At 43.6% G+C, this 9128-nt stretch overlaps 1 non-coding gene across 1 annotated transcript; it reads left to right on the forward strand.

Annotated features, from left to right (window-relative positions):
• Positions 1–3641: 3641 nt before the first annotated feature.
• Positions 3642–3723, forward strand: trnas-aga (transfer RNA serine (anticodon AGA)). Its single transcript has one exon. It is a non-coding gene; the product is annotated as a tRNA-Ser (tRNA).
• The last annotated feature ends 5405 nt before the right edge of the window (positions 3724–9128 follow it).

The raw sequence follows: 9128 nt of genomic DNA on the forward strand, positions 1-9128 counted from the left end.
TTACGAATGCTTTCCTGCTAGAACAACTTTCGCTCAAAGTTCAGAAAACCTATTTTGCAAACCAGGCCGGTAATTTGATTAGACTTGGGAAACTCGAGTTCTTCATCAGAAATGTTCCATATTTAAAACATTATCTCTGTTTCTCTTTCTGGATACACTGCTAGACACATCGGGTTCTGCAGCTGTTATTGAACGTCCTAAGCAGAAGTGCTGCTTTTCATTAGATTCCTTTAATCCCTGTCCTCTGTTCTCTGACTCGGGTCAGTGGCAACCCTTCCTCCTGATCGTCAAAGTGCTCATTCCCCACCGCTCCCTCTCCCATCATTACAAACAACCGCAGGAAATTGCCACTTAACCATCTTTGTTCCAAAGTGAAATTCACCAGCCTCGGGAATCTCTCCACCAAACGGGACTTCTCATCCATGGACATGGTGCAAGCCAGACGATTGTGAAGAGATACTATGAAAATATTGTCAGTTGGCAGTTGGAAAAATGTTTAAGAAGCAAACCATATAATTTAGGCTCCAGCTTTGAAAATCTTGAGAAACTCTGTGGGAAATGGAATCAGAGGAAGATGAAGAAGTGTGAACTGTCGGACCGAGTAGAGGACGGGACATTGACTCTGATGTTCTCGGACAGGAACTGATCTGAGACATTGAAAGAATTCTCGCTCACGTACGTGAGGAATGCAAACTTCATCTGGACTCTGGGACAATGAAAAACTCTGGAACGCTCAAGACAAAATCCAAATATTGACTGGGATCACGACAGTACGAGTACTATAGATGGGTCAATTTTTGCCCAGTGTGTGCAGGAGGGCTTCCTGACACAGTATGTAGACATGCCTTCAAGGGACGAAGCCACTTTCGATTTAGTACTGGGTAACGAGCCTGGCTAGGTTTTAGATTCGGAAGGAGGTGAGCACTTTGGAGACAGCGATCACAATTCTCTCAGGTTTACTTTCGTGATTGAAAGGGATAGTTCTACTCCACGTAGCAAAAGGTTCAGCTGGTGGAAGGGAAATTACGATGCAATGAGGTAAGATTTAGGAAGCGTAAATGGGGTAGGAAACTGCAGGGGGTGAGCACATTAAAATGTGGAGCTTATTTAAGGAAAAGCTCCTGTGTGTCCTGGAAAAGTATGTACCTGTCAGGCACGGAGGAAGATATAGAACGCGTGAGCCGTGGTTTACTAAGGAAGTGGAATCCCTGGTCAAGAAGAACAAGAAGTCTTATGTTAGGACAAAATGTGAAAACTCAGTTAGAGCGCTCGAGGGTTCCAACGACATCAGGAAAGACCTAAAAAGAGAGCTGATAAGAGCCAGGGGGAGACATGAGAAGTTGTTGGCAGATAGATTCAGGGTTAACCCTAAGGCTTTCCATAGGTTTGTCAGGAATAAAAGAATGACGAGAGTTAAATTTGAGACAATCAAGGATAATAGTGAGAAGTTGTGTGTGGAGTAAGAGGAGATAGGGGAAGCACTAAATAAATATTTTTCGACAGTGTTCGCTATAGAAAATGAAAATGTTGGCGAGGAAGGTACAAAGATACTTGCGTCTAGACTAGAAGAGATTGGGGTTCACAAGGAAGAGATATTAGAAATACTGCAGAGTGTGAAAATAGATAAGTCAGCTGGGCCGGATGGGATCTATCTGATGTTGTTTAGCAAATGCACTGCGGGAAGGTACAAATCAAGCTGATGCTAACAACGGCTCGTTTTGAGCCGCTAATTTGCAGTGAAGTGGCGGCGCCAATAAAAGTTGTCACGCATCTCGTCTAATTCCACATCCAGACCTCGAAATGACCGGAGGTCTCTCGCTGAGTATCTGCAGTGTCTTGCTTGGACGACACCATGACACTTTTTCACTGGAGTGGATCATGAAATCGCGTTGTGACCGTGAATAAAACGATGGAAACTTCCAGCAGAGAAGGAGGCGACCCTGAAGCAGACAGCTGAGGACAAATGTTTCTCCTTTGCCAGTGAAAGGCACTTTTTCACAAATTGGAAACTTCGAAGTGAAGCAGTGTTGGTGATTATCTTCGCTGCTTGTTCACCTTTTTAATTCTGATTCCGTGAAAGTCCATGGCATTACATATCGACATTCTGCCAACACGGGGTTTGCCTCCTGGGTCAGTGGCATATTGGATAACGCGTCTGAGTTCGGATCAGAAGATTGTAGGTTCGAGTCCTACCTGGCTTGAGGGGGATGTTTTGCTTTTAACCGTGGTCTACGTTGACGCTCCCCTTTGTCGTCCTGGCGGGACGTCGCCTCTGTGCTTCCGCATTTAAAACTTCCTATTGTCCATTTCAAATTCCAGCTCTCCACAACGGACACCTCCGCCAGTTTGGGGGTATCTTACTGTGTGTCTCCCTCTGTGGGTGAAAATGAGCATGAGTTCCTCAAAAGACTTACAATTCGTTGTGGAAGTGTCATACTTCTGCCCCGTTATTGTGCCATTTAAGAACATAGCATAACCTCATTGTCATTTGCCCTGGAAACATTAGAACACACGAGACTTTGGGCCAAAGTTGGAAACTGCGACTAGAATAAATGGCTCTCTGATTAGCCGCAATGCACACAGACGGAATGGCCTTTTCCCACTTTGTAAATCTTCGAAGACAAGTTGAAAATAATCTGCAACGGAAATGTTCAGAAAGGGTGTTTTATTTACACCAAATACTATAGTCTCTATCGCCTTGTCTTGTTATTTACTTGTGAGGATTCGGTACTCTCAGCACCGTGGCCCCGATCGTATTCCCGTTCATGGAATGGTTGTATTGTTCAGCAAACATATCGGTGTACCAGTACTTCTGCCGATTTTCCGATGCTGGCAGGTCATTGGTTTTGTCCAAAACATTATGAAGGTGAACATAAAACAAATCGCTGCAGTTTCAGGAAATCTGAGCCAAAAACGAAATATGTTTGTGGAACGCAGCAAGACTGGCAGTAGAAAGGTCGACTTGCCTGCTCTTCGGATGCTGCCTGACCTGCTGTGCTTTTCCAGCATCACTCAGATCTAAGAGCTGGTTTCCAGTATCTGCAGTCCTCACTTTTGCCTAGTTCCTTCAGTGTCGCTGGTTCCCAATTCAAGAACTCCATCTCTAGCGGTTTCATGTCTGTACCTCCGTGCTGAGGAGTTGAAGAGTGAAGAAAAGTAACTCACCCCCTCCATCTCTGGGGTAATTAGGGACTGAAAATGAATCGTGTCACATTGATATATATCTAGATGCGACTTAATCTTTGTCTTTTATTGGGAACCATCTCTTTCATTGTAACCATCAGGAAAGACCATTTCGTTCGCCAGAAAATGAAACGAATATGTCACTAACCTTTGTTTGCTTCAGTTCCACGAATTCTCAGATCAATCGCTCCCTTGCTTCCCTCTGCTGGTCATGTTCGCAAAGCGATCTAGCAAATTGCCAAGTATTCGTTTCCTTTCAATAAATAATTTTGACTCAGTTTGGCTGCAAATATCTTTTCCTACCTTTGTGCTTTTCTTCTTTTACATTGGTATCTCGCACCTTACAAATGACAGCAAAGGTATGAAAGGAGATGGAAGCATTTAGCTCATCAAGTCAGCGAGAGCTTTCAATGAGATCACGGCTGATTTGGTCAATGCTCAAGCCGGCCGCGCTCTCTGTAGTCATGGCCGAGTGGTTAAGGCGATGGATTAGAAATCCATTGGGGTTTTCCCACGTAGGTTCGAATCCTGCTGACTACGTTAAGGATGCTTTCCTGCTAGAACAACTTTCGCTCAAAGTTCAGAAAACCTATTTTGCAAACCAGGCCGGTAATTTGATTAGTCTTGGGTTACTCGAGTTCTTCATCAGAAATGTTCCATATTTAAAACATTATCTCTGTTTCTCTTTCCAGATACACTGCTCGGCACATCGGGTTTCTGCAGCTGTTATTGAACGTCCTGAGCAGAAGTGCTGCTTTTCATTAGATTCCTTTAATCCCTGTCCACTGTTCTCTGACTCGGGTCAGTGGCAACCCTTCCTCCTGATCGTCAAAGTGCTCATTCCCCACCGCTCCCTCTCCCATCATTACAAACAACCGCAGGAAATTGCCACTTAACCATCTTTGTTCCAAAGTGAAATTCACCAGCCTCGGGAATCTCTCCACCAAACGGGACTTCTCATCACTGGACATGGTGCAAGCCAGACGATTGTGAAGAGATACTGTGAAAATATTGTCAGTTGGCAGTTGGAAAAATGTTTAAGAAGCAAACCATATAATTTAGGCTCCAGCTTTGGAAATCTTGAGAAACTCTTTGGGAAATGGAATCAGAGGAGGATGAAGAAGTGTGAAATGTCGGAACGAGTGGAGGACGGGACATTGACTCTGATGTTCTCGGGACAGGAACTGATCTGAGACATTGAAAGAATTCTCGCTCACGTACGTAAGGAATGCAAACTTCATCTGGACTCTGGGACAACGAAAAACTCTGGAACACTCAAGACAAAATCCAAATCGTCAAATACTGTGTCAGGAGGGCTTCCTGACACAGTATGTAGACATGCCTTCAAGGGACGAAGCCACTTTCGATTTAGTACTGGGTAATAAGCCTGGCCATGTTTTAGATTCAGAAGCAGGTGAGCACTTTCGAGACAGCGATCACAATTCTCTCAGGTTTACTTTCGTGATTGAAAGGGATAGGTGTACTCCACGGAGCAAGAGTTTAGCTGGTTGAAGGTAAATTGCGATGCAATGAGGTAAGATTTAGGAAGCGTAGAATGGGGTAGGAAACTGCAGGTGGTGAGCACATTAAAATGTGGAGCTTATTCAAGGAAAAGCTCCTGTGTGTCCTAGGTAAGTATGTACCTGTCAGGCACGGAGGAAGATATAGAACGCGTGAGCCGTGATTTACTAAGGAAGTGGAATCCCTGGTGAAGAAGAACAAGAAGTCTTATGTTAGGACAAAATGTGAAAACTCAGTTAGAGCGCTCGAGGGTTCCAACGACATCAGGAAAGATCTAAAAAGAGAGGTGAGAAGAGCCGGGGGAGACATGAGAAGTTGTTGGCAGATAGTATCAGGGTTAACCCTAAGGCTTTCCATCGGTATGTCTGGAATAAAAGAATGACGAGAGTTAAATTTGGGACAATCAAGGATAACAGTGGGAAGTTGTGTGTGGAGTCAGAGGAGATAGGGAAAGCGCTAAATAAATATTTTTCGACAGTGTTCGCTATAGAAAATGAAAATTTTGGCGAGTAATATACTGAGGTACTTGGGTCTAGAGTAGTCGATATTGAGTTTCACAAGCATTATATTAAAGACATGCTGTAGAGTGTGATAACAGACAAGTCACCTGGGGCGTATGGGATCTGTCCCAGTATCCTCTGGGAAGCAAGGAAAGAAATTGATGAGCCTTTGGCATCGATCGTCAAATCACCGTTGTCTACAGGAATAGTGCCTGTGAAATGGAGCATAGCATATGTTGTTCCCGTGTTCAAAAAGTGTCGTAGAGACAACCCTGGTAATTACAGACCTGTGAGTCTCACTGCAGTTGTCAGTAACGTGTTGGAAAAGGTTATTATAGATAGGCTTTATGACCATCTAGAAAAGAATAATCTGATCAGGGACAGTCAGCACGGTTTTGTGATGCGTAGGCCTTTCCAACGAATCGTATTGCCTTTTTTGACAAAGTCACCAAACAGGGAGATGACAGGAAACCGGTTGACGTGGTGTATATGGGTTTCAGAAAGTTGTTCGATAAAGCTCCCCACAATAGGCTATTATAAAAAATGCAGTGGAATGGATTGTGGGAGAGATGGCAGCTTTGATCAGTAATTGGCTTGCCAATAGAAAACAGTGTTATAGTTGATGGAACATGTTCTTCTTGGTGTCCAGGTACTGGCGACGTACCACAAGGGTCGGTGTTTGGTCCACTGCTGTTACATGAGACCTAACCTTGCCAATCCGTCTCCCATGGGGAACATTGTTGAACGCCTTACTGAAGTCCATATAGATCACATTTACTGCTCTGCCCTCATCAATCTTCTTTGTTACTTCTTAAACAAATTCAATCAAGTTTGTGAGACATGATTTCGCACGCACAAAGCCATGTTAACTATCCCGATTCAGTCCTTGCCTTTCCAAATACATGTACATTCTGTTCTTCAGGATTCCCTCCAACAATTGGAGTATTCTTGGCAGATGCAGTTTCATGTAGGGAATGCGAGGTCATATATTTTGTGGGGAAGAATCAAAAGACATGCTACTATTAAAATCGACAAAAGATGTGCAGTGCAGAGGAGTCACAGTGTTCTTATATATGAAACGAACAAAGGTTAATCACGTATTTATTTCTTGCTGGCAAAAGAAAACCTTTTCTGATGCTCACAATTAAAGAGATGGTTTCCAAGAAAATAGAAAATTAAGTCACCAGTAGAGTAATCAATTACCCAGATAGCCCTCGTGATGTTTTATGGGACATGTGGGTTTTTTTGATGATGGTTCTCCAAACGTTTTTACAATGGAACCGAGAGTTTTAGATGGGAAGTTAAGATCACGCATGACTATTGCCATTTTTGTCACTCACACGCAATATTTTTTCCTCGTACGATTTATTTCGCTTTGTGGTTACTGCGAGTGGGCTTGTAAACTACACATGCTTGTGAGTTCATTCCTCACTGTTCCTCAACTCCAGCCAAACAGACTTTACATCCTTATTTCCTGAATCAAGGTAATCTCTAACCATTGCATAAATGTCATTAAAACTTCGATATTTCACAGGCCTCTGTATATCATCTTACAATATTAATCGATCCTTTACTGTATTGCAGTTGCGCATAAGAAGAGAAAAAATAGCATCGAGAATGGTGGACCTCCGCTTCACACACCCGTTATTGAAGCGAAAATGCAGATTACTGCCCATAATACGATCATGGAAGCATGTGCAGAATCTTCAGGAAACATAGAATAAGTGCTGTGCCACAGGGCATGTCAGGGACAGCATCAGAAAGACAACAGAAATGCTGCTATGAGCTCCTATGTTGGATATATTTCTCAATGAGCAATAGAGTGTTCCATGTGTTCCATCAGGAGTTACCTCACACAAGGAAGTAACCAGTGTTGCAGACGGTCATATCACCCGAGTTCCAAGCCCTGGAATGAGAGACATTCAATATTCTGTGCATAACTGCAAGGAACAGCTGTCCGAGGCGTTTACAGTCCAGATGAAATTATGAATGCAGCTCTCTAATTGTCAGCCTCTTTCTCCTATGTCGTGTTTCGTGCAGTCCCTGCGTGGAATCTCGTTAACCACGTTTGACTTGCACATGATGCGTATTGGGCCTTGTTTTCTCGTGAGTTGTTGTCTGAGTGAGGCTCTCGGTTTCTGTGCAGTCATAAGTCCGAGTGTTCGGAGGACTCTGGATATCGTTTTCCAGAATTTGTTTTTAATACAGGGAAGCATGATTTAAAAATTACCTCAAAGCATATCCTCGTTGCGAACTTTGTGTGCCATGCATCTGCGAATGAAGGTGTGTGGATATTGGTTCTTGGCAAAGAATTTGTGTGGACGTCAGTCCAGCAGTCCCTAGCAGCAATACGTACAAATGGCAAGGGCGACACATTCGACTCGAATAGCACAACAATAATAGGACAGGGCAAGCAGAAGAAAGCCAGACAATTCCTGGAAGCAGGGCACTCATCCACGGATTCCATCCAATCTGCAATCCCAACAAACGGAAGCAGCGGGAATGAAACCAAATGAATTCGTACCAAAACATGAGTGCAGCGCTTCACAGGAACCTCTGCAGCGCTGAGAATGTCACGCAGACAGGCGAGGAAAAGTCTGCAAACCATCTTCCTCGCGTCACCGAACCTTTCAACAAGAACTCCAGAAGCATCCGAACTTCACATCTTTCTGCTCCAAAACACTCCGCTTTTCCACAACAGAGAATTGCACACTCAACTACCGCGTGTGAAATGAGAATACCAGCCCCTACATTACCAAGCGCGGCAGTAAGAGCGAGGGGAAACAGCTGCCACTGTCATTCCACAGCGACAAACGCTCTCTTTGAAATGCACATTTTCGTATGAATATCGGGGCAGCAGTAGAATATGGGAACTTAACAGCCCGCGCTGTGTATTCATATTCTGGACAAGGTGAGTTGTTCACAGTTTTCCCTGAAAGTGAGTGGACGTCGTTAGTTCACCGCTGTTGTGAAGCCAGATCCTGCACTGAATCTGCTCCCTCGTTTTTTATTGTTGTGGCTAAAAGGTGGGCAATCGCAACGTGAAACTTTGTTATATTTCTCTCATTTCCTTCATTACTGTTCTGGTGAGGGAGGCTGGAGATTAGCTCGTTCGATCAGATGGAGGCACCAGCGCTTTGTTGACCTAATTTAATCGAGAATATAATTGGTAATATTCACTTTGCATGGTACATTTTTCTGTTATGTTTTATGTTACTTGAGCACTTTCTGTTACTTGGCAATGCACTAAATCTCCAGAATGTCGGGAAGCTCCGTTTGGAATTGTTTGGGTACTATTTGTGTGGGCAGTTCTTGATGTACACGTCTCGCACTTCCTCACAGACAGAAGTAATGAGTTTGTGTGTCTGATAATGACTCTGCCTTTCGAGGTTTGCACCTGGTCCACGTTAAGAGCTGTCAGTTTTTGGATTCTCTGGAGAGTTGAGGGGATAACACCATTTGGGAGTTTTTTTTTAGTCAACGAAATTATTTGATGGAGAACTTGGGAATGTATCAAGGAGAATGGTCATTGTCTGTAAATGTCTGGAAAACGTTTCTCTCTGTGTCATTTCAAAACATTACGCTTCAAGAAAAAATAAAATTCAAACACGCTGACTTAGTAACAAACAGCATGCGTTTTTGCAAGTGGTCTATTGAAACTGTTGTCAGGTACTGGAGTGTCACAGAATTGCCGAGCACAGAAGCAAACCTTCCTATCCAACTTGCACCTGCTGAACAGATGACCGTAACTAATCTAAACATATTTGCCAATATTTGTCCCTTATCTCTCCGAACACTTCCTGTCTGCATACCCATTAGATGCCTTTGAAGTGTTGTGAGTGCACCAAACTCTGCCACTAAATGTGGCAATTTATTCCACACGCACAAGAAAGTCTGCATTAAAAACAAGTGTCGCTCACATCC

Source organism: Chiloscyllium plagiosum, unplaced genomic scaffold (genome assembly GCF_037043375.1).
Source record: "Chiloscyllium plagiosum isolate Xiang-an unplaced genomic scaffold, Cpla_swu_hap1 HiC_scaffold_153, whole genome shotgun sequence".
Lineage (NCBI taxonomy): Eukaryota > Metazoa > Chordata > Chondrichthyes > Orectolobiformes > Hemiscylliidae > Chiloscyllium > Chiloscyllium plagiosum.